This window comes from Stegostoma tigrinum, chromosome 7, assembly GCF_030684315.1.
Source record: "Stegostoma tigrinum isolate sSteTig4 chromosome 7, sSteTig4.hap1, whole genome shotgun sequence".
NCBI classification, from domain to species: domain Eukaryota; kingdom Metazoa; phylum Chordata; class Chondrichthyes; order Orectolobiformes; family Stegostomatidae; genus Stegostoma; species Stegostoma tigrinum.
The window spans coordinates 37892556-37917155 of NC_081360.1; the positions used below are offsets into that span (position 1 = coordinate 37892556).

The following is a 24600-nucleotide window of genomic DNA, read 5'->3' on the forward strand; positions in this document are numbered from 1 at the left end:
TCTCTGTTTCAGGTAAAAACTGGGGGTTCTCTTCCTGCTACTTGAATTGCACATGAGACAATCTATTTTACCAAATTTGCCTTTGCCAAGAGTGTGTTTATGGGAAGTAACTATATTAGAACAATTACTGTTTAGTCATTAATTAATCTTCTATTCTGTTAAGTTTCCCAATAGAGCTAGGTTATTCCATTTCCTTCTTTCTTTTGTTGTATCTTAGCTATGGTGAATGAATAAAGTGTGTTTTGCTTCAAGCCCAGTAGTTTGACCAATTGAATTGCATCCAGAATGCAACATCTGGCACTTGCCATTAAAATAAGAAAAATGTTAGGGGGTTGGCTATCTCCTTACTATATTTAGAGGGCGTTTGGTCTGATCCATAACAAGCATAAGATATCCTCCTAATCCGAGCTCAAAATTATGCTTCTCTGAGCTAATATGTTTGCACAATTTAGTGTATAGCTTATTTACTTTCTGGAAGAAATAAACTCTATCCTGTTTATTTTCTAATTTATTTGTTCAGATTTTTCAAGAGCTAGCTCAAAAGTTTCTGACTAGTCTCCTGATAAAATGATCTTGTGAAATACAAGAAACTAAATCTAGCACAATAATAATGAAACTGCCCCAACAATGGTGCTATTTTGTTGAAGCAACATTAGAACATACAATCAAATATGAAACAGCAAAAAGAAAGTGAGAATCCGAGAAAACTTGCCTTTTTTAAAAACTATTTTCAGATTTTCAATGCAAATTTTATAATAACTATCAGCAACAATTTACGATGCACATTGATTACTTTTCTCAGTTGTCAAACTTCACAATTGCTGGCTTTCCAGGCTGTTAAAGGTACAGTTAGTTAGTTATCCTATCTGCGTTCTGTTGATCTGCACAGAAGCAGGACTAACTGATTAACAGGTCCAGTCGGGCAACTCATTTTCTTTTCATGTACCTCTACGGGATGGGATAGAATACATCATCCTTTCATTAAAATAATTACTTACTGTACTCACTGTTCTAAACTCACTTGAGCGTAAGGTTTTGGAATTGTGTTTTTAGAAGCAAGGGCATTAATCTCCCTGACTCAACTTTAGCTGCAACAAATTAAAATGCTCCAACATCTTGTTTCTGCTGAGTGATTTCCATAAGTATAATTTAGCTATCCTCTAATTCCAGTCTCACTCCTAATAACAACGATTCTGGACTTCTTGACTGAATAATTAGCCACTGAGCTAGTCAACTCTAGCCAAAGTTATTCATGTTTGTACAGAAAATTAAAATAAAATTTGATTTTTGTGAAGATTGGTTTTTTTTGTGCATTTTCAGATCTGTATTTGAGCCAATACATCACCTTGATAACACTATTTTCTAAGTGACCATTAAGTTAAAATGGCACCGAGTAGAAGCATTGTAGAAATGGCCCTCCACCCCACTTTGTCAACCAATTCTAGTATCTAGCCGCCTGACCACACTGCTCACTCTGGCAGGTTGAATTAAAATATAACCTCTTGTTCATTTCTGCTTCTGCAAGTATCCTATGATCCAATCATAAATTAGAAACCAGTAGCCCAGAGCATCACATAATCACTCACATCAGTTGTTACAAGCATCAGAGAGCTAATGGGCTCAGTGAGGGCACACATGAGGAATCACTCAGCAGGAGTAAGTAATGGCACAAAGCAACTCCTGGCACTTGCAGACTAAAAGTAAGGATGTTATGCCTCAGTTACACAGGGCTGTGGTGAGATCGCATCTGGAGTACTGTGTAGAGCACTGGTCACTGTACATACAGAAGGCTGTTAATGCATCATAAACAGATCAGAGAAGAACTGCTAGATTATTACCTAGAATGAGTGGGTTACCTTATGAGAAAAGGTTAACTAGGCTGGCATTTGACTCTTCTAAACTCCAGAGAACAGGGATGACTTAATTGAAACATATATGATCCTGCGAGGTCTTGACCAGGAGCACATTGATGGCTTATGGCAGAATCTAGCTTAAAAATAAGGGGTGGCCTATTCATAACAGAGATGAGGAAACATCTTTTTTCTCCCAGTATTGATTCTTTAGAACTCCCTTCCTCAAAAGAAATGGGATGCAGAATCTTTAACTATTTTACAGCAGAGATAGATAGATTGTTGATTACCAAGGCGATGAAAGATTATTGGAATGTATGGGAATGTCGAATTGAGGTTAAAATCTTAACAACCATGACCTTGTTGAACAGCAGAGCACATTCAAAGGGCTGAGTGGCCTACTCTTGTTCCTTGTTCGCTTGTCTTTGGAGATGAGTCACAGCCTTCAGACTGAAAGGCAATAGCGCACCTGAATCAGAGCTGAAGGTTGTTATTTCTCGATTATCATTGAGAATGTGTGAACACGTGTCTCTGTGAAGGAATGTATCTGTACATTGATTGAGGCAAATGACAAACCTTCAGCAACTACCCTCTTTGAACTTGAGACATCTTTGAAACTGTCAGATAATTTTGCTTGGGCTGTCGCTATTTGTACCTTCTCTGCTCCAAACAGATATCCGCCCAGCAATCCTTCTTTTCTTTACATCTTTTCTAAAGTACTGAAGGAGGGAAGAGCAATGAAAATGATATGCTATATCTGTTGAAATTTGAACTGAATTATGGTTAAGGTAGGGTTAGGGTTAGAAAAAAGCTAGCATTCATGTACTCATCTCTCAGGGATACTAATGTGGAACCGTGGTCCCACTGTGCAAAGTAATTCAGTAATTCATTCGCTTTTACCAAGTTCTATTGGTGACTGAGATATAGAACATAGAAAATAGAACATTACAGCGCAGTACAAGCCCTTTGGCCCTCGATGAAACCAATCTGAAGCCCATCTAACCTACGCTATTCCATTATCATCCATATGTTTATCCAATGACCATTTAAATGCCCTTAAAGTTGACAAGTCTACTACTGTTGTAGACACGGTATTCCACACCCTTAGAGTAAAGAACCTACCACTGACTTCTGTCCTATACATATCACCCCTCAACTTATAGCTATGTCCCCTCGTGATAGCCTTCACCAAATGAGGAAAAAGGCTCTTACTGTCCATACTATGTAATCCTCTGATCATCTTGTACAGAGGCATATCTCTGAGCATTTAACTCAACATCATAGTATGGTGAATAATGCTGAAGTATTGCAAAGTATTGCTCTGAGCAAGTGTCACTGGACCTGAACCACTAACTCTGCTTTCTCTCCACGGATGCTGCCAAACCTGCTAAGTTTTTCTAGCAATTTCTGTTTTGTTTCTGATTTCCAGCGGTTTTTTTTGTTTTTTCTTCATTGGTGAAGACTTTTTAGCTTGTTTTTCAACTATTTGACACAGCATTCATCTCAGGCTGAATTCAACCCAGCTTATTTACAGGGTTAAATCTGAGTATTTAACCTGCAGTATGATGTATTATGAAAATATTGACACATAAATTCACCCTTACTTGTGTTACTACATTAATTTCCAATCATTCACATACACTGTGGGCAGAATGCTCCATGTTCACCTGTTTGTGCAGTTGTATCTGCTGCAGAAGCATTATTTTTATGTATGTGGATGCTTGTCCAGCTAAATAGGTAAATCAATGCACAGTCTTTTGCCTGAAGACCAATCTCACTGTGGTGATAATCTCACCAAGACTGAAACCAATGAACTGTAAACTTCACATCATCACCCACTTTTCAACAGGTTTTAACAATTTTTCCCTTGCTTTTAAGTAGCAGGGTTTGGATGAGTTGACTGTCTTGCCCAATGGGAATTATTGGGCAAATTATGATACTTAATAAGCAAAAGTGCAAACAGTTTGTGAAAGAAACGATTAAAAGAAACAATACTAGCTGTGGAAAGGCAACATAGAGAATGAGGAAATCTCATTGAAAAATATAGGATTCTTAAGGGGCTTTAAAAGATAAATGCTAAGAAGATGTTTCCATTTGTATATGTAAGGTTGAGGTAGATCCATTCTTGATCAGTAGGGGAATCAAGTGTTGTGGGGAAAGGGCAGAAAAGTGAATGCGAGGAGTGTCAAATGAAGTCTGAGCAGTCTTGAGGGGCCAAATGGCCTACTCCTGTCCTAGTTCTTACAGTCTTATGGTCTTAATACCAATAGATGATTGTTTTTTGTTTCAGCCTGCTGTTCACATTTTGTAATCAAGGAGGGCAACATTATGATAGGAATCCCCATGGAACCTTGAAGACTTCAGCAATCTAGAAGGCTTACATGGACGTTACAAAGCATCAGGAGTTGCTCACAAATTCCTCATCTCTTGACACTTCCCAAAGAAGCTCTTGTAAAAAATTTACTGATATTGCATGAGTACTTTCACAATACCGACTTATCATAATCCAACTTCATTGAAACATGGGTTTTCTTTAATTCATCAACTTTATCTTAAGAAAAGAAAGTAGTAAAGGTTTATTTTTCAATGGCAAGTTTCCAAAATCCTTATTGTAACACACACCTTGCGTGATACAACATTCAGTTCAGAAGCATGCGCGACATTCAGCACATCGTACAAAAACATTACTTGACTGAACTTTAATCATATCCTATTCTAACCTCAGCCAACAACTGAAGCACACTAGGATATCATCCCTACTAACTGTTACCATGGTTTAGCCAGACCTGTATCTTGCCAATTATTTGTGACAGGTCCATATCTTTTTTCAATGTTATTGACTACACTCTGAGCACATAATTAAAATTATCTGATGGGAAAGCACTTTTCATTAACTATCTTAATTGCATTGAAGTTAATTTTTAAATAGCACATACAAGTGTCTGTTTGAAGAAATCTACAGCTTGATTCAAATATCACAAACAGAATATTGCTTGTGAGTGCGCTATATTTTCTCAGTGATATTGTTCTGTTGAATGATGAATGATTCTACTGTCCTTTATTCCAAGATTTACATCAGATCAATTTTAAACCTACAGTCTAAAATCTCATTGTCCTGGGGGGGAAAAAAAGCACATGATAAAGGGTTGCGGAAGCGAAATCATATCCACACTTCCCCTTCACACATTTTATGCATTAGATATATGTTAGGTAAGTAGATAATGTCTGTAATATCATGTTTAAATATGAAGCAAATTGACTGAATTGTGGGCTGGCTTCTTGAAGGTTAATTTCAGTCTCCCTTGACTCTACCCTGCACCTAAAACTGTCATCGGCTTTCAATTACAATGGCATTTTCACAATGCACTGAAAAGACCTTCGCAGTGATGATGTCAGAAACTAAATTTGAAATGAAATATGTGCCTGTTAGAGGAGTCAAGCACTCTATCATTCGTTTCAGGATCTCCAGTTCAGGTATATTCTGTCAGCAATTATACTTGAAATTTCTTTGAGACGTTGTGCTAATTTGCACTGAACACATTTCCATATTGAAAACAGCTTCAAAAACAATACTGAAGTAACAGAATTTCACTGTTCTCAAGTGTGCTTTTGGTCATGTAAATTCTCTGATTTTTTAAGAAACATTAAATATTAAAGATGTTTAAAGATGTTGAACATTATGCCTTTCTAAAACTTTCCTAATTTCATTAGAAATGTTGACTTCTACTTTTTTTTATATTCATTCATGGGATATGGGTGTTGATGGCTAGGACAGCTTTTATTGCCCATCCCTAATTTCCCAGAGGACCATTAAGATTCAGCCACATTGTTGTGGGTCTGAAGTCATATGTAAGCCAGACCAAGTAAGAATGGCAGATATCCTTCCGCAAAGAGTCGTAGTGAACCATAGGTTTTTATGTCAATTGACAATGTCTACAGAGTTACCATTATTCTAGACTTCATGGAATTCAAATTTCACCATCTACCATTGGTGGGATTTGGTATCGCTCAGGCACTGCTTTCATTGCTTTCAAAATGAATAGCATCATTTCTTTCTCAGAACTCAACCCCAACTTCCGTGTCCTTGGATTTTACTCATCATTTCCATTCACTATTTTCTCTCCAAAACTCTTGAATCTAGCCTGCAATTCTCCATTTGCATATTCTAATCCAATTTTGACATATCTCATGGCACTGAAAACTACCCTCCCAAAGGCAAGAAATTGCCTTGAGTAAGAACTGAAGAAAGTGGATGGAATAGATTATTTAGTCCTTTATTCAACATGATCATGGCTGATCATCAACCTCAACTTCATCTCCTTTCTCTATCCTGATAGCTTTTAGCTCACTTAGTGTCAAAGATACATTAATCTCTGCCTTGAACATAGGTGGAGGAGACAGTGGTAGAGTGGGAATGTCATATGTCTATTAATCCAGAGGTTCAGGGGCATGTCTTTAAATTACACCATGACAATTCACTTTATCTAAATTTGAGCCGTAAAACAAAACAGAATTGAAAAAGTTAGTAACCATGAATCATTGTCTTTTGTTACAAAAACCTATCCAATGCATTAATGACCTTTAAGGAAGGAAATCTGTCATTCTTACCTTATATGGCTGAGATTTGACTCTGGGCGCTTAAATGCTCCTTGAAGTGGTTGAACAAGTTGCTCAGTTCAAGGATAATTTGGAATGAGCAATGAATGTTGACTTTGTTCATATCTCATGGAAAGATGAATTTAGAAAAATAATTGGATAAGTTATGGCTAGGGTTACACTTAGTGTATGGGCTAACACTCAGACCTTTTGGGGTTAGAGAATTTCAATTATTCACAGCACTTTGATTAATAAAAATTTCTCTTCATGTCAATTCTAAATGGTTCTTCCTTATTCTGAAAATATAGGCCAAACTTTTGCCATTGAAGAGGTACACATGGGGGGATGCCACCCGCCACATTTTCATTTTCTCCACGAGGCAGCAGGACGAAACCAGGTCAACTGCCTCAGGAGAGAGTTTAAAGATGGTTCCAGATGTGGCTGAGCGGCAAGATAACCTGGTGAGAAAATCTGGCTTGGTTTTTTGAAAATTTAGCTAAGCTGTATAAAGATATTTATACCTCCATTCCTCCATCTTCCACAAACACCACCATCGATTCACATTTACACACATCAGTTGTAGAACCAATCACTCAATATCTACTGTGGGCAGACTGCAGAAGCAATGCAGAGATAACAAAAAACACTTTACTCGCAATCTCAGAAATCTCTCATCATACTCAATACTGGAATAAAACTCAGTAATGTTCACAATATTCATTCAAAAAGTTTAAATCTCAAGTGGTAAATTTGTTATAAAGAAAAACTAATTTACTAGTCACATCAAAGGCAGTCAGTCCCTTCAAACCACCTAGATCTGTGAATCAAATCATGGACTCAACAACCCCCCCACCCGTTTCTATGATAAACAGTGCAAGAACCTCTACATTCAGTCAAGCATTCACAACGGGATCAGAAGTAGCAACAAATCTTTGGAAATATCAACATAGAAATTTATTGGAACCATAGAGACAGATGGCAAAAGGACTTGTATCTAAGCTACACCAGATGTCCCGTCAATCACTGCACTCTGGCAGAAGATGTTTACTTTTTTAAAATTTCAATTCACAGCTATAACTTGTTCCTTCTTCAATTTTTAAAAGGGTTGGACAACTTTATTAATTTCAAACTATGACACTTAAAGAGACTTATTGGAATGTTAGAAGTGGTTACAACTCTTGCATAAATGCCATAGTTTCTATGCAGTAAGTCAAAAAGACTTTGGAGTGATGAAGTGGGCTGTATTTGAACTTAGCACTACTGTGAAGCTGCCCTCCTAAGTCTGGGTATCCTGCCTGTTTGATTCACACCCTGTCCAATTTCCCCTGCAAACAAACATAGAGTTTGAGAGAAATGGTAGCAGGACTTTCACACCAGGTCATAAAGATGCAAAAGTCAACCTAAGTCTCTAACTCTGCGGATAATAAAATGTGAGGCTGGATGAACACAGCTGGCCAAGCAGCATCTCAGATGCTTGGCCTGCTGTGTTCATCCAGCCTCACATTTTATTATCTTGGAATTCTCCAGCATCTGCAGTTCCCATTATCTCTAACTCTGCAGTTTCTTTTATCCTTCCTTCTTTAGAGGTGGACACCATTGACTAATCTAGTTTTATTGCCCACACTTAATTGCTCTGCATGAGATGATGGCAAGCTGTCTTCTTTAACTGTTGTAGTACATAGGAGTGTAGGGACACAAACTGTGAGGAAAGGAAGAAAGGTCCAGTATTCAGGCACAGCCCCAGTGAAGCAACAGTGATATATTTCCAAATCTGAATGGTGTAAGCATTTGAGGGAAGCTTGTAGTGGTATTCCTGTACATCTGCTGTCCTTGTCCTTTTAAGATGTAGAAGCTTTGGATGTTGTGGTCAAAGGCCTATTGATATGTTGCTGTCATGCACTAGTTAATGTTAGAGTGGTAAAGGGAATTAGGGTTGCAAGTGATGAACAGAGTGTTAATCAGGTAGGCTGCTTTGTCCTGGATGGTGTCAAGCTTCAAGTGTCACAGTTCAGTTTCTGACCAATGGAATATCATCAGGATGTTGATTATCAGGGTCTCAGTGATTGAGGTGTCAGTGAATGTCAGAGGACAATGGTTAGATTCTCTCTTGTTGGAGTAGGTCATTGCCCTGCACTTGCATGATGGGTATATTATTTGCCTTCGAATATTCTGAGCCGGTCTTGCTGCATATGGACATAGCCTTCATCACTATCTGAGGACATGCAGATGAAGCTATCATCAGTAAACAGTCCCACTGTTGACCTCATGATAGAGGGAAGCTCATTGATGAAAGTGGATTGGCTTTGGACACTACCCTGGGCAATTCCTGCACCTTGGGCTGAGCTGATTGTTGTGGGAGTTCAATCTCCTTTGTGTCAGGTGTGGCTCTAATCTTCCTGCTGATTCACACTGATTCCAGTTTTGCACTGGGCTCTTTCAAGTCATACAAGGTCAAATATTACTTTGATGCCAAGAATAATCACTCTCACCTCACCACTGGAATTCAGCTCTTTTGTCCATATTTGAACCAAGGCTATAATGGTAAGGAGTAAATTGGCCCTGTCAGAATTAGAATATGCATCAATGAAAAGATTATGTAATAAAGTTGGGGTTAGAAAGTACTGTTAAATTGCTCTGTTGATGACCCCTTCCACCACTTTGCTGATGATTAAGACTAAACTGATAGGGCTGTGATTGGCTGTGTTGGATTTGCCCTTCAGTCTATAGAGACACACCTAGGAAACTATCTGCATTGTCAGGTAGATGCCAGTGTCATATAGCAGGACTGGAACAGCTTGGCTGGGGACAAGACTACTTTGTGAACACAAATCGTCAGTATCATCAACCAGAATATTGTCAGGATCTATGTTCTTTGTAATACGCAGTACCTCCAGTGTTTCTTTACATCACTTGGAGGGAATAAAATTAGTTGAAGATTGGCAGCTCTGATGCTGGGGACCTTAAGAGGAAGCAATGATAAAACATTCTCTAGGCCCCTCTGCCTGAAGATGAATGAAATTACATCAGCCTTATCTTTTGCACTGATGTTCTGGGCTCTCCTATTGTTAAAGGCATGGATATATGTGGTGCCTTCTCCACCACTGGGCTCCTTAGTTGTCTAACATTGTTCATGACTAGATTTGGCAGGATTGAGTTTATGAAATTTGGACCATCAGTTGTTGATCACCTAACTCTGTATATTGCATGCCATTTCTGCTGCATGAATAGTTCTGTGTTGAAGTCACTGGGTTGACACTTTATTTTCAGGTAGGTCCACCAGCCTTCTTCATTGAACCTGTGTTACTCTCTTTAATGGTGGACTAGGAGCTATGCTATACAATGAGTTATAGATTATGTCCAAGTATAATTCCTCTGCTGCTGACAGGCCATAGAAATTCATCAATGCCCAGTTCCGAGTAACTAGATCTATTCAAAGCCCCGCAATATGATGGAGGGTATTCTTATTGTGAAGCTATGACTTTGCGTAATGACTGGTTCTGCTGATTCAGAGAGGAACAGGCTCATCAGTGACAGATTTTTCAGTGAAGGTGAAATCAAGCAAATTTTTCCTTCCTTGTTGGTTTTTCACCATCTGCTGCAGACCCAGTCTAGCAACTATATGCTTCTGGATTTGGCAAGCTCAGTCGGCAGGGGTGCTACTGAGCCAGTCTTAGTGATGGACATGAAAGTTCTCCATTCAGCCTACATTCTGTGCCCTTGTCACCCTATGCATCCTCCAAGTTGAACACAATATTGAGGACAGTTGATTCCTCAGTTGAGGTGATTCAGTACACGGTAATCAACAGTTTCCTTGCCCATGTTTGATCTGATGCCATGAGACATCATGGGATCCACCGAGACTTTTGGGGATCCCTAGGGAAACTCCTTCTTAACTGTACACCAATACACTGCCACCTCAGCTGCACCTCTCTCCTCTCGCACTGGGATGGGACATACTCCAGGACTGTGGTGGTGCTGACTGGAATCATGTATGTAAGGTAGGATTCCATGAGTATGACTACGTCAAGCTGTCAGTTGACTGATCTGTGGGACAACTTTCTCAATTTTGGCACAACGCATACAGAGGTTTAACCAAGGGAAACTTTGTAGGGTTGACAGGACTGGGTTTTCAATTATTGTTTCCGTGGTTGAGATTGATGACAGGTATATTGCTTTCATTTGAAGCAGTTTTGGACCAACTGCATGGATTGCTATGCCATTTCAGAGTCTGTTATTGCTATGAGTCTGAGTCATATGCAGGTCAAACCAGATAAGGATTACAGGTTTTATTGCCTAAAAGACATTAGTGAACCAGATAGGTTTTTAAAATGTGATCAATTTTATTTACATTAGTTACAATTACATTTGTTTTCTTTTAAACTTAAATTGTTATTGAATTCAAACTTCACTATCTGCAAATCTGTGTCCTCAGAATGTTACCTCGGGTTCGGGTCTACTGGCCCCATGAAGTTAACACTACACTACTGCCTGCACCCTGACTCCAGCCTACCATAGATACAGGAAATAGATTCCTAGCATCTATGCACCATATTACCTACTTTTTCTAAATTCCAGGGAATATGTTGCTCTTTACACAAAATCAACATGGCACCCAATATCTCTGGGTATGCCTTCAAAAGTAAATTTCATATTTGCTGTAGGGTTTCTCTAGGAATGTACCCAGATCTCTTTGGAATAAAAGCTAACATGTCCTTTGATTTATATTTGCTGGCTGTAACATCATTTTAACTTTGTGAGATTCATACCTAGGTACACCCAGGACTCTCTGAATGCCAACATTTCTGTCTCGTTATTGATTTTTTAAAAAATGTTTCCTAAGTTATAAAATACGCATTGCATTCTACCTGTCATAATCTTGGCCACTCACCCAACCTATCCATATCAACTGCAGTCTTTTTGCACTCATCTCACTGCTTACTTTCCCACCTAAATTTGTGTTATGAAAAACCTGAACATGTTATACTTGTAGCCCTCATTTTAGTCCTTAATATAGTTTATAAATATTGTCTGGATGTGGCGCGTCATCTTCCTTCATCCTCTTTCTAACTTTTTACAGTATTAACCACATCAGCTTCGGTTCAATGTCTCTCATTCGCTGTTCATTTTAGTGAAGTTACTTGATTCTGTTTATTAATTGTCTGCTCACAGCCAGGGTTTCTCCGGGAATGATTTCTCTTCCTCACAATGTTTCAAAAAATTGTGAGTTCACACGCATGACATACAAAAGCCATAATTGTATTTTTCTACTGCCTAAGAATAAAGTTGTCCTATTTTCAATAACATATGCATTGTACTTCATTTAAATATTAATAACTCAATTTAGCAAAGAAGGTCATGTCTTTCTCAACAACATGATAATTGCATCACATGCTTGAAATGTTACTACGAAATGTCTCAAAAGACTGGCTTTACAACTTGGAAAGAGCACAGAGAAGCTGTGAGGCACTTTGATACCTTTTATAGCAATTATGTACAGAGGATGACTTAGCTCTCTGTTAAGTTACTGCTCCTAGTCTAAGAATTCCTGACAAGATTTTATCTCCAAGTTAAATGAGATTAAGTCTAATAAAACTCTGAGAAGACACATTTTATTTGTTGATGTGACCTGTTTGTTTTACTCAATTTCCATAGTAAGTCAGGTCAGATAAGAATAATTCATTTAAAACTGGCAGCGGGGTCATGTATATTTATAACACTGTCATAAACCCAGTGCAGTGAATGGTGTGATATTCTTATACTTCTGTGGAAGATATGGGTTCAACTCATTACAGAAGGTTAGGGGCTGTCCATTTGAATCTAAGTACCCTTCCAACAGTATAACACATCTTAATTACTTTCTGACACTAAAAATTAACTTTCACCAGTTTGCAGCATTATTCCTCCAGAACTTAATTGTTGGTGGAGCTAAAAAAATGAAAAAAACATTTTACTTGTCTCAAACCAATCTTTATGTTAACATTGAATTCATTATTCTAAGTTCCTGGTTCAGATACTGCAATGTACACTAATAATATTCTAATCAGATTGCTTAAGGGAATACACAGATAACAAAGTGTGAAGCTGGATGAACACAGCAGACCAAGCAGAATCTCAGGAGCACAAAAGCTGACGTTTTGGGCCTAGACCCTTCATCAGAGAGGGAATACACAGTTGTTTTCTCTGCACACGTGTTTAGCCAAGATGCCTTCGGGGGATCACATACCACATGAATCTCCAACTTACGGCAATCTTCAGTTGCAAGGATAAGGGCAAAGACAAGGACAACACTACAGGACAGGGAGCACAATTTGTTGGCACTAAGTTCTAGCCCAACATTGCACAAGTTTGTATCTATGGACAAAGAAAACATATTGTGTAGGTCCTACTAACAAACACACTTTCAGCTTGCTCCAACAAGAGTAATTTTATGCATGACGGAGTCCATGGGCTTGTAGTAAATATCATTGATTATAGCACGTCTTCTCCTATCAGCAGTCCATATGACACAGCAATCACGTCCACTACTCAGTTATAGAATCCCTACAGTGCAGAAGCAGGCCATTTGGCCCATCCAATTCACACCAGATCCACTCACTACCCTATCCCTGCAGTTCTCACTCTAGACACCATGGGCAATTTAGCATGGCCAATCCACCGAACCTGCACATTTTTGGACTGTGGGAGGAAACTGGAGCATCCAGAGGAAACCCACGCAGACACAGGGAGAATGTGTAAACTCCATATGGACAGTCGCCTAAGGCTGGAATTGAACACAGATTGCTGGAACTCTGAGACAGCATTGCTAACTACTTAGCTAGCATTATTCTCAATTTTCCCCTCTTTTCTAGTGTATTTTTCTGTGTAAGTGGGGCAGATGTGGAACCTGACATTTTAGCTTCTCACCATCTAAGGTCCCCAAGTAGTCCTTCCAAGTGAAACAGCAATTTACTTCTACTTCTTTCAATTTAGTGGAATGTATGTGCTGCTCACTTTGTGTGTCCTTGAAATTGGACAGGCTAGTCACACTTCACATAATATCCCAGTTCAGTCTGTATGCTTGACACTGAGTTACTTGTTACTTGTTATTTCAATCTCCAGCTTATTCTCACTCTGAACTTTCTGTTCTTTAGTTTGCTGCATTGTCGAAATGAAGCTTAACAAAAGCTTGTGGCACAGCTCCCTATCTTTGAATCTGAATTCTATAGCCTTCTGGATTTGATCATTTCAGATCATAGCATCTGCTACTTTTTTTCCCCTTTCTTTATTCTTTTGTTCGTTATTGAGACCAGTGCTTAATTTGCCATTCACACCTTTTCTGGACACTTTTCTTTTAGTTTTTGACTCATATGGGTATTATTGCCTGATCCTGATTGAATTAGTTTTATTGTCACACACCTATATGAGCCCTGTGAAAAGCTTACAAGTTGCCACTTCTGGTGCCATCCCAGTTACAAAGGTACGTAGGTACAGAATCTTAGATACAAAGCAGAAAGAAAGGGAAACAACGTTTAAAAGGTTAAACATTACAGTCTTTCTTACTAAAAAGTGGAAAAACAAAGACACAAAGTTAAGAGTTCAACACCACAGAATATAAGCGCTTCGCCACGCTGGGCTTGTACTCCTCACATGGGCTCTACCCCCCCTGCTGCTACCGACCCGGCTGCCCGCTCTCACCACCTTTCAGCCGATGCCTGGTCCTGCCACCATCTTGGGCTGTCGACTCCCATTCTCCCGCATGAGTCCCACATGGTAGCAAACCAGAACTTAAAGAAGCGACGATGCAACCTACGCTCAGATTTCCTGACAAGATGGCCTTATTGAACTGCTACAGTCCATGAGCTGTAGGTAGGCCCACAATACCCTTTAGGAGGCAATTTAAGGATTTTGACCCAGTGATGTTGAAGGAATGGTGATACATTTTCAAGTCAGGATTCTTAGTGGCTTGGACCTGAACTTGCAGATAGCTGTGTTGCCGTGTATCTGCTGCCATTGTCCTTCTAGATTGGAAGGTGCTATCTGGGGATCTTTGGTGAATTGCTGCAGTGCATCTTATACACAGTACATACTGCTGCTACTGAGCATCAATGGTGGAGGCTATGGATGTTTGTGGGTGTGGTGACAATCGAGTCAAGGCTGCTTTGTCCTGGATGGTGTCAAGCTTTTTCAGTTGATTTGACTTTGCTTCTGTGGCTGCACCTTTACTAGTTCTTTTGGTTTTTGTATTATAAAACATTCTGTCATTTACTCTCTTCTTTTCTGACCCTATCAGAGAAATCGTCTATTGTTCTTCCCTTTCGTTTTCATTTCCCCAAAACCTATTTTGATCTTTCCTCAGTTCTTGCATAGGGTCATCAATCCAGACAAAGGAAAATAGGCACAGACCATTCTGCTTCTCGAGTTCTGTTACAGCTTATGGATGAACTTCTACCACAACATCACAACTCCAGTACTATTCTCCGTTTGCTTGATGTCTTGAATATCAAGAAATCTGTGGATCTCTATTATTATGACCAGACCCCAGGCAAGGTTTTCCAAAATTCTTATTGTTCCAGACAGAATACCCCAAAACTGCCAGGCTTCCAGGTGAGAAGCCATAGAGATCTACAACACTGCACCAGTCATAAACAAGCACTAAACTATTCAAATCCCAATTTCCAGCACTTGGTCTTGTATGCTGTGGCATCATGCATCTAAATACTCCTTTAGTTTTCAGAGGATGCTTCTACCAACCTTACAGGAGTTCCAGATTCCCACCACCCTCTGAGTGAAAAAGCTTTTCCTTACATCTCCTCTGAAACTTCTGCTCCTTACCTTAAATCTACGACCCCCACCCACCTTCACCCAACCAGTCCCTCCAGAAATGCAACACATGCAATCGAATCAGGGTGGCACGGTTGGTAGCACTGCTTCCTCACAGTGCCAGGGACCTGACTGTCTGTGTGGAGTTTGCACATTCTCCCCATGTCTGCATGGGTTTCCTCCGGGTGCTCCGGTTTCCTCCCACGTCCAAAGATGTGTAGGCTAGGTGGATTGGCCATGCTAAATTGCCCATAGTGTTCAGGGATGTGTGGATTAGGTGGGTTATAGGAGGATGGGCTTTGGTGGGTGCTCTGAGGGTCGGTGTGGACTTGTTGGGCCAAATGGCCTGTTTCCACACTGTAGGGATTCTATGATTCAACTTGCAGATTATAGGTCAAAATATGTAAATTTGTCCAAATACTAAATCATGAAAGATAAATGAGTCACTTGAGAGTTTTGGCATGGGATTTTGGCCTGGCTTCGGGTTTTGCAGTTTCAACTGAGAATATATTTCAAAGTGTACCCTGAATGTGACTTTACCTCTGGAGACATTGCTGTGGAAAGTCAATAGCTTTTCTTATGGTATCTTTTGTCTGCTTGGAGAGAGACACACATTTCAGAACCCAACAGTACTCAAGGCCTGGCTGTCTGAGTGAAGGGAATGAGACAGAGAGATGGACAACAGTCTTTTTGTCACTCCTCTTGATACATTGCCTCAGTTTGGTTGGTCTCATGATCACTCTCAAAGTTCTAAACTCTATCGTTTATTCCAAGATGTAGTTTTGGTTGAGCACACCTGCTGTCATTTTAGCTATTTGTCATGTCCACAGGCAAAAAAGACTTTAATCTCCTGTCACATGCTTTGAATCTCCATTTCTGGTAAGACAGGAAGAAAGCTGTTCATACCTCTCCAGTAGTTTATCACAGAATCTCTATCGTGTGGAAACAGGCCCTTTAGCCCAACAAATCCACACCGACCCTGGAACATACTACTCAGACCCATCCCCCTATAACCCATCTAAGCTACATATCCCTCAAGACTACGGGCAATTTAACATGGCCAATCCACCTAACCTGCACATCTTGTGGGAGAAAGCCCACACAAACACGGGGAGGATATGCAAACACCACACAGACAGTCACCCAAGGGTGGAATCGAACCCAGTTCCCTGGTGCTGTGAGGCTGCAGTGCTAACCACTGAGCCACCATGCCACCCCTATCGTAGCTGATGATTCTCAAAGGCCATGGGTGTACATGTAATGGAATGCAGCTGACACAGAAATATATATTTTAATGTGAGTCAGTGTTCCTTTGTTTCAATGCAATATTCTCTTTCAGCTAAAACTGCCTTTTAGAAGTCTAAAATGACACCCTGGCTAATGAAATTAAGAATTCATATTCAATAGGGCACATTTCCATGATATAGGTCTACCTCTCCTGAGCCAAACTGTTCACACACTGCTCCAGATACAGGCTTGTTAAGGCACTTTATAACTGCAGCAAGCATATCTATATTCTTGCACTCAAATCCATCTGCAATAAAGGCCAACCACTTTTCTCTCTCAACAGATCTTACCTGGTCTGAGTATTTCCAAAATTTCTTCTTTTTATTTCACTATTTACAATATTTTGCTTTGGTAAAAGCACCCACAACACAGGCTAGCAGACAAATAATTACATCAGGTAATAGAACAGAATGCAGAATATAGTGTTACAGCTACAGAGAAGGTGCAGAGAAAGGATAAGTCTAATAGCTAAGAGGTCCATTCATCAGTCTGACGACAGCAAATAAGAAGCTGTTCTTAAAATGATAGACTGTACCTATTGACTGATGGAAGGGGGTGGAAGAGAGGATAACCAGGGTGGGAGGAGTCTTTGATTATGTTGACTGCTTTCCGAAGTCAGCGGGAAGTATCGATGGAAATCATTGGATGGAAGGCTGACTGTGATTAGGTTGGGCGGAGAGGGCTAATGTTTAGTCAGGTCTCGAGTGGAAAGCCTTAACAGTGGCCACCATGTGCTTTGTCACTGATTTTCAAAGATTGGTGGCACAGTGGATGCAGAGGATGAAGAAATCTTTTCAGTTGTTTCATCAGCGTGAGTCTGGAAGGAGGAGCAAGGGCAGCCTGGGAAGGTAAGCTATGAGAGTATAAAAGCCTTACCTCGCGTGACTGTGGCCTTTCAGTAGTTTCAGCGGCGGGAGTCCGGAAGGAGGCGTGAGGGCAGCCTGGGAATGTAAGCTTTTCCTTCAAAAACTTACCCCATGAATAGGCGGAGTGTGCACTGAGCAGGAGCGGATATGGTACGGCTGAGTAAGTGAGGTAATATATTTGGGTAATGAAATGTGAGGCTGGATGAACACAGCAGGCCAAGCAGCATCTCAGGAGCACAAAAGCTGACGTTTCGGGCCTAGACCCTTCATCAGATGAAGATCTGATGAAGGGTCTAGGCCCGAAACGTCAGCTTTTGTGCTCCTGAGATGCTGCTTGGCCTGCTGTGTTCATCCAGCCTCACATTTCATTATCTTGGAATCTCCAGCATCTGCAGTTCCCATTATCTCTAATATATTTGGGTGTTTGCTCTCCCTGAAACACTACTCAGGTAGTGTCTCCCACCCATCCTCCACTTCTAACCAAAAAAACAGTTCTGCCGATTTGGTAAGTTGCTAGTTTTTTTTCCAATAGTCTGTTTGGGAATTCAGAACAGTGGGAATGGATGTTAGGGCAGTTGCAGGCTCCTCCTGTAGAATGTGGGAGGTAAGGGTCACCATTAGTGTCCCTGCCGATTTCATCTGTGGGAAGTGCACCCAACTTCAGCTCCTCGGAAACGGCGTTAGGGAACTGGAGCTGGATGAACTTCAGATCATTTGGGAGACTGAGGGGGTGATTGAGAGGAGTTACAGGGAGTAGCCACACCTCAGGCACAGGAAAAAGGTAGATGGGTTACAGTCAGTGGACGGAAAGGGAACAGGCAGACAGTGAAGGGATTCCCTGTGATTGTTCCCCTCAATAACAAGTATACCTTTTTGGAAACAGTTGGGGGTAATGACTTATCAAGGGAAAGCCAGGGGGTACAGATCTCTGGTGCAGAGTCTGTCCCTGTTGCTCAGAAGGGAAGGGAGGAGAGGAGGAGAACATTAGTCATTGGGGACTCCATAGTTAGGGGGACAGATTGGAGATTCTGTGGGAATGAGCAAGATTCATGGTTGGTGTGTTGCCTCCTAGGTGCCAGGGTCCGTAATGTCTTGGATTGTGTTTTCGGGATCCTTAAGGGGGGGGGGGGGGGGGGGGGGGAGCAGCCCCAAGTCGTGGTCCACATAGGTACCAACGACATAGATAGGAAAAAGGATGGGGGATGGAAGGCAGAAATTCAAGGAGCTAGGGTGGAAGCTTAGAGGTCGAACAAATAGAGTTGTTATCTCTGGTTTGTTACCCATGTCACGTGCTAGTGAGGCGAGGAATAGGACGAGAGAGCAGTTGAACATGTGACTACATGTGATGATGCAGGAGGGAGGGATTCAGATACCTGGATAATTGAGGCTCATTCTGGGGTAGGAGGGACCTCTACAAACGGGATGGTCGACGCGTGAACCAGAAGGGTACCAATACCCTGGGGGGGGAATTTTGCTAATGTTCTTTGAGAGGGTTTAAACTAATTCAGCAGGGGGTTAGGAGCTCCAGTGTACAGGAGATTGAGAGTAGTGAGGTCATGAATAAGGTTTCAAGGTCGCAGGAGTGTACTGGCAGGCAGGAAGGTGGTTTCAAGTGTGTCTACTTCAACCCCAACAACATCCGGAATAAGGTGGGTGAACTTGCAGCATGGGTTGGTACCTGGGACTTCGATGTTGTGACCATTTCAAACACATGAATACAGCAGGGACAGGAATGTTTGCTGCAGGTTCCAGGGTTTAGATGTTTCAGAAAGATCAGGGAAGGTGGTAAAAGAGGGGGAGATGTAGCACTGTTAGCCAAGGACAGTATTACAGTGGCATAAAGGATATTTGATGAGGACTCATCTACTGAGGTAGTATGGGTTGAGGTTAGAAACAGGAAAGAAGAGGTCACACTGTTTGGAGTTTTCTACAGGCCTCTGAAAAGTTCCAGAGATGTCGAGGAAATGATTGCAAAGATGATTCTCAATAGGAGTGAAAGTAACAGGGTAGATGTTACGGGGGACCCTAACTTTCCAAATATTGACTGGAAATGCTATAGTTCATGTACTTTAGATGGGTCAGTTTTTGTACAATGTGTGCAGGAGTGTTTCCTGACACAGTATGTAGATAGGCCAACGAGAGGCGAAGCCACATTGGATTTGGTACCGGGCAATGAACCAGGCCACGTGTAAGATTTGGAGGTAGGTGAGCACTTTGGTGATAGTGACCATAAGGTAGATACCCCAGGGCAAGAGTTATAGCTGGGGGAAAGGCAATTATGAGGTGATTAGGCAAGACTTAGGATGGGAATGAAACTGCAGGGGCTGGGCACAATTGAAATGTGGATCTTATTCAAGGAACAGCTACTGCATGTCCTTCATAAGCATGTACTTGTCAGGCAGGGACGAAGTGGCCAAGCAACGGCACCGTTGTTTAGTAAAGAAGTTGAATCTCTTGTCAAGACAAAGAAGGAGGCTGATGTAAAGATGAGGCATAAAGGGTCAGTTGGGGCGCGTGAGAGTTACAAGTTGGCCAGGAAGCACTTAAAGAGAGAGCTAAGAAGAGCCAGGAGGGGACATGAGAAGTCTTTGGCAGGTAGGATCAACAAAAGCCCTAAAGCTTTATATAGGTATGCCAGGAATAAAAGAATGACTAGAGTAAGATTAGGGCCAGTCAAAGATAGTAGGGGGAAGTTGGGCGCGGAGTCCAAAGAGATAGGAGAGGTGCTAAATGAATATTTTTCATCAGTATTCACAAAGGAAAAAGACAATATTGTCGAGGACAATACTGAGATAGAGGCTATTTGACTAGATGGGATTGAGGTTCACAAGGAGGTGGTGTTAGCAATTCTGAGAAATGTAAAAATAGATAAGTCCCCTAGGCCAGATGGGATTTATCCTAGGATTCTCTGGGAAGCTAGGGAGGATATTGCAGAGCCTATGGCTTTGATTTTTATGTTGTCATTGTCTACAGAAATAGTGCCAGAAGACTGGAGGATAGCAAATGTTGTCCCCTTGTTCAAGAAGGGGAGTAGAGACAACCCTGGTAATTATAAACAAGCGAGCCTTATTTCAATTGTGAGTAAAGTGTTGGAAAGGATTATAAGAGATAGGATTTATAATCATTTAGAAAGGAATAATTTGATTAGGGATAGTCAACACGGTTGTGTGAATGGTAGGTCGTGCCTTACAAGCCTTATTGAGTTCTTTGAGAAGGTGACTAAACAGGTAGATGAGAGTAAAGCGGTTGATGTGGCATATATGGATTTCAGTAAAGCCTTTGAGAAGGTTCCCCATGGTAAGCTATTGCAGAAAACTCGGAGGCATGGGATTGAGGGTTGTTTAGCAGTTTGGATGAAAAATTGGTGAGCTATAAGAAGACAGAGGGTGGTGGTTCTTGGGAAATGTTCATCCTGGAGTTCAGTTACCAGTGGTATACCGCAAGGGTCGGTGTTGGGGCCACTGCTGTTTGTCATTTTTATAAATGACCTGGATGAGGGTATAGAAGGCTGGGTTAGTAAATTTGCAGAGTTGTAGGTGGAGATAGTGCAGAAGAATGTTGCCGGTTACAGAGCGACATAGATAAGCTGCAGAGCTGGGCTGAGTGGTGGCAAATGGATGTTAATGTGGAAAAGTGTGAGGTGATTCACTTTGGAAAGAGTAACAGGAATACAGAGTACTGGGCTAATGGTAAGATTCTTGGTGGTGTGGATGAGCAGAGAGATTTGGTGTCCATGTGCATAGATCCCTGAAAGTTGCCACCCAGGTTGACAGGGCTGTTAAGAAGGCATACAGTGTTTTAGCTTTAATTAATAGAGGGATTGAGTTTCGGAGCTATGAGGTTATGCTGCAGCTGTACAAAACTCTGGTACGGCCGCACTTGGAGTATTGTGTACAGTTCTGGTCACCGCATTATAGGAAGGATGTGGAAGCTTTGGAAAGGGTGCAGAGGAGATTTACCAGGATGTTGCCTGGTATGGAGGAAGGTCTTATCAGGAAAGGCTGAGGGGCTTGAGGCTGCTTTCATTAAAGAGAAGAAAGCTAAGAGGCGATTTAATAGAGACAATACAAGATGATCAGTGGATTAAATAGGGTGGACAGTGAGAGCAGTTTTCCTCAGATGGTGATCGCTAGCATGTGGGGACATAGGTTTAAATTGAGGGGTGATAGATATAGGACAGATGTCAGAGGTAGATTCTTTACTCAGAGAGTAGTAGGGCGTGGAATGCCCTGCCTGCAACAGTAGCAGACTTGATATCTTTAAGGGCATTTAAATGGTTATTGGATAATCATATGGATGATAATGGAATAGTGTAGGTTAGATGGGCTTCAGATTGATTTCAAAGGTTGGTGCAACATCGAGGGCCAAAGGGTCTGTACTGCATTGTAATGTTCTATGTTCTAAGTGGTTACTGCTTCTAGGAAAGTGGACACTCACCAAAATATGCAGACCATCATAGCAAAACACTGAACAGTGGCTGGTGCTTTTTGTGCTTTCGATACAGTTCATGATCTGCCCATGACCATGTGTATGCAGTCAACGGCACCCTGCAGCATGGAAAAGCTCAATATGTGGCCCAGCACACAGGCATGCTTCCTGCTCCTGTCTCTGGGAAAAGACAATGACAACCTCTTGATTGGGTATTGTGCCTCTTTGATTTTGCAGAGATGGAGGGTACAAACAAAATGTCTGCCATTTCTTCTCTCCCAGCATGCGGGGATTCACTGGCAGAAAATGTTCAAGCTCCCAGCTAATTTGATAACCACTGTCAATGTCATTCCTGCCCAGTTCTACTGTCACGAGGGGCAGCATACAGATCAAAAATACCAGTGGCTCAAGGGTAGATATTTGGATTGAATATCGTCCAACTGTGTGGGAATGGGAAGAGAAATAATTGATGGTGATTCTCTGGCTAAGATTAAATAGATAAACATGAAATCAGTTGAGTGCAGTCCCTCCAGCTGGCCAAGAGTGGATAGGACTCTGAGGTTGATGGTGTGATTGTCAGGGTCAGAAGTTGCAGAGAGGTTCAGAAGGATAAAGGATGGTCAACTACCTTTCTCACGTTCACAAAGATTGTCATTTGTGATTTTGCTAAGAGCCATGTCAGCACTGTGACAGGGTGGAGCCTGATTGGGGGATTCTAACATGGAGTTCTGGGAAAGGCATTCATAATTTATGAGGCATTTGAGGACATTGGAGAGGAGAGGGAGGTGAAGAGCAGATGGTAGTTTGCTCGGACGACAGGTAAAGACAACAAATTCCTTGAATACATGGAGTGGATAGAAGATTCTAAGGACGGGAAGAGGCAAGGAGTCAGTAGCTTCAAAGGAGTAGGGTCAAGAGGTGGTCTCTTGCACAAGGTGAGATTGGAGATGGCATGATGAAGGTTCAAGAAATACTAGAGTGGGTTACAACTTCACAGCTGTATGTGTAGGCCTAGGGAGGGGGTTGTGGGCTGGTGGAAGGTCTCCTATAGGAAGTATAGTCATGTTGCAAAGAAATCATGAGTTCCTTAATTGCTTGAAGATGAGGGTGGAGACAACAGAAGAGAAGTATTTCAGATTATAACCTCATATTCTAGGATTATCGTGGAATCCAGTGATGAATGTCCACAGCTCTTGCACTGAAGGAAACAAAACCAACCTGGGAAATAACCATTATCAGTACAGTGCAGACAAATGTTTTGAAGCTTTACTTTGGGGTCAAATATGATACCAGAGTCAATTTCAGGTTCTCATAATCACCTTGGAGAGCAATGAAATCCATGTTAGGGACTAAATCTTCTAAGCAAGGACCAAGCAAAATTGCTTTCATTCTTCCAATTCACAGGAGACAGGCATTACTAGTATTTCTTGCTATAATTGCCCTTGCCCAAGCCATTTCAGTGGACAGTTAAGAGTTAACCACACTGCTATGTACCTCGAGTCACATGTAGGCAAGGATGGCAGAGTTCCATCCTTAAAGGGCATTAATGAACCTGATGGGTTTATATAACTGACAGTTGTCATGGTTGCCATCACGGAGATTTGCTTTATATTCTAAATTTATTAATTGAGTTCAAGTTTCCCTAGCTGACAAAGTAGCATTTGAGCCCAAGTCCTCAGTACATAAGACTGAGCCTCTGGATTGCTAGTCCAGTCCATTCCCGCTGAACCATTAAAGTGAGGGAAAGTATTGCACATTCAGTACTGGATGTTGTGCATGCAGTCTGACACTTTGTGGACAGCGGAGGTTGAGAAACGTGGTGATGTGCTAGAGCTGGGAATCGTCAGTGTACATGTACAGCATCAGGTTTCACTTGATGCATAATTGAGTATCACAATATATCTTCTTCCTGGCTCTCCTCTCTTAACTTGGGAACAATGAAACTTCCTTGGGAGAGATGGAAGTCTCAATAAAAGCCTCATCCAATTTCAGCAAATAAACTTAAAATTTGAACAGCATTGAAGCATCCTCAGAAATTAAGCATATTTCTAGATTCTCAGTTTACACAATCTAAATTCAAATCACCAGTCTAGTTAAAAAATGTCAAGTTCTCATCAAAAGCTTTTGAAAAAGATCAAACAAAATCCTTAATGAAGCCATTAAAATATAGCTCAATGGGCAAATGTAATTGCAACAACGTGACAATGGTTGAGGGTTTGTACTTGGTTTCTCTGCTTTTATGAATATTAAAAATTTTAGTTATTGAGGAAAAATAGCTTATTTCAGAATGCATTTGTTTGCTCGTGAGGTACTAAATAATGTATATTTAGTTGGTATGAAATTCATGTGTGTACTTTGTGAAGCTTTTGAATTGTTTGCTTGGAAGTTCTCAGGAGTGCAGTTGTAGATTCATTGGAATTAGATATAAATAATAACAAACAAATGTACTTAGATTTCTTTCCATCTTAACTTCAAGTAATGCTATTATGTTTATTTGGATCACAGAAATCAGTCTTGGAGAATGGAATAAAAGAAACCCAAGTGAAATAATATTTGTAGCTAAATTGCTTTGAAAGTATTGTTTCACTGATTAATTACACAGTTGCAGGAACTTCACTCTAAATTCCTTCTTCAAGAATTGCATGCACTAGACACTTAACACATTTTGTGCATGATGTGTAAGGAGCATCTTTTCCTGATTAAAAGTTCTTCACTCTCGTATCATTCACAGGTAGTAAAGGATCAGGAGGATATTACTTTTAGGCCCTTAGTTG

The 24600-nt window shown here is 40.9% G+C and overlaps 1 protein-coding gene across 25 annotated transcripts in view; it reads right to left on the minus strand.

Moving 5' to 3' along the window:
* Positions 1 to 24600, minus strand: part of gulp1b (GULP PTB domain containing engulfment adaptor 1b) — a 344780-nt gene that overhangs the window by 88980 nt on the left and 231200 nt on the right. The gene's annotated exons all lie outside the window — the stretch shown is intronic.